The sequence below is a fragment of the Eucalyptus grandis genome, chromosome 2, assembly GCF_016545825.1.
Source record: "Eucalyptus grandis isolate ANBG69807.140 chromosome 2, ASM1654582v1, whole genome shotgun sequence".
In the NCBI taxonomy this organism is placed as follows: domain Eukaryota; kingdom Viridiplantae; phylum Streptophyta; class Magnoliopsida; order Myrtales; family Myrtaceae; genus Eucalyptus; species Eucalyptus grandis.
This window is the reverse complement of record NC_052613.1, coordinates 41413988-41415813: the sequence shown is the minus strand read 5'-3', so window position 1 is coordinate 41415813 and position 1826 is coordinate 41413988. Positions and strand designations below refer to the sequence as shown.

At 36.3% G+C, this 1826-nt stretch overlaps 1 non-coding gene across 1 annotated transcript; it reads right to left on the bottom strand.

Annotated features, from left to right (window-relative positions):
* Positions 1 to 203: 203 nt before the first annotated feature.
* TRNAP-AGG lies at positions 204 to 275 on the bottom strand. Its single transcript has one exon. It is a non-coding gene; the product is annotated as a tRNA-Pro (tRNA).
* Between the last annotated feature and the right edge of the window lie 1551 nt (positions 276 to 1826).

The following is a 1826-nucleotide window of genomic DNA, read 5'->3' as shown; positions in this document are numbered from 1 at the left end:
AAGTGACCCAAGTAATGATTTTGCGTTTAAATAATCAAATCCCTAGCCTAATTTCTTGGAAATTGACCTCGAAAGAAAGAAAAGCCCTTCGGTCCACTAGAAAGTTGGGCTGAATGAAACTATCGGGAAAATGAAAAAGCCCGTGGTTGGTCCGGTCCGACAACGCGACAACAAAGGTACCGCTAAAAAGCAAATTGGGATAGGGGGCATTCCGAGAATTGAACTCGGGACCTCTCGCACCCTAAGCGAGAATCATACCACTAGACCAAATGCCCTTGATGTCCAATTGGATTTGGATTTATTATTTACCCAAGCAAGAGTTAAGGTCGGATAGGCTAGATTAGCTCAGATTGTTTCTTCGATACGCAAATTGAAGGAGGAAACTCTGATGGTTTGTTGAAATTGGGTGCATTTGCAGGTGACGGAAAAGAAAAATCAGTACAAATAGAGTTGATGATCATGACCACATATGCTCGGCTCACAAATAGTTTAGACTAACTTTAATATCATGGGCTTAACTTTTAGCCTTTTCAATGTGATGGGCTCTAATAATCTAAAGCTTGTCCCTAATTAAATGCTCAGTGAGCTGAATTAAGTTTAAAGTAGGCCGATTAAAGCCCTCCAAGCCTATGAATTTTGGCCACTACCTCTCGTAGGCTAAGCTGAATTTTCTCTCCTTTCGCGGGCTCAATTTATCAAATTTGAAGCTCAAAACCATTTACTGCCGATCAAATGCTAATGCAATCAATTGAAAATATAAACTAAATGATTAATGCTTCTACAACTACATGCTATACAATTTAATTCCAATGTTTTCGTTAAGGGATTAAAAATTAATCCATAATTTTGTATGCAATAGATGAATTATCAGGTCGTCAAAATTTAGGGGTTAATAAACATTCATGTCTCTTTCTATAACAAGTAACTCCAAATTAAAAGAGATGACGATGGAATTTTGAATTATGAATATCTTTTCATAATATGATGCTAATAAAATAGTTTTTAGTATTCAAGGGAAATCAATTTTCTTAACTTATTATGGTCCAAATGTTTTTTTGTTAAACGCCATAACTTTCACTTAAGCGATTTTAGAAGAGTAAAAATGGCTCGGTAAAATATTTCTGAAATCAACTTTAACTAGAGTATAGGGAACATTCAGTATCGAGATTTTATGAGTGTTTTTTAGTTATCGTAAATTAGAATCGTTGACAGAATTATTTACGCGGCCCATGTGGAGTTTTTTCCCCTTTTTCTTGGGTACGCTCTTTCAAGAGTTGCTTTTTAAATTTGAGACTTTTGGTTGGGATAGGATGAGATGACATGTGGCAGAACGGGTGGCTAAAGATGGCTCGGCGGAACTGCACGTCGGGAGAGAGAGCTGGGATTGATTCAAGGTCACATAAAAAGAAGGCTCTTGTGATTGGCCTTCAACCACCGACATCGATTTTTCAGATATCCCTCGTTAACAGTAATGTTATATTCGGATACCCAATTCAATCGAGAATCGGAAGACTATAATGTTTAGATTTTTGGTGCGTTGTCATTTCCACTTGAGAATTTGGAAATCCAACGATTGAATATGTTTATGAAACTTTAGATTTCGTCACTTGAGGTATTTAGTGTTTGACATTATGTTTTGCAAATAAGTGGGAAGTCATATTATTTCACAGCATTAGGTGTTGACGAGAATAATTTATACATCCCTTTACTCATTTTATGCTATCCAAGCATCGAATTTATTATGGGAAATAGATGGACTTAGGGCATAGAAAGACAATATCAAACTTGTTACGATTTCTTTGTGGACTAGACAGATATTGTTCATG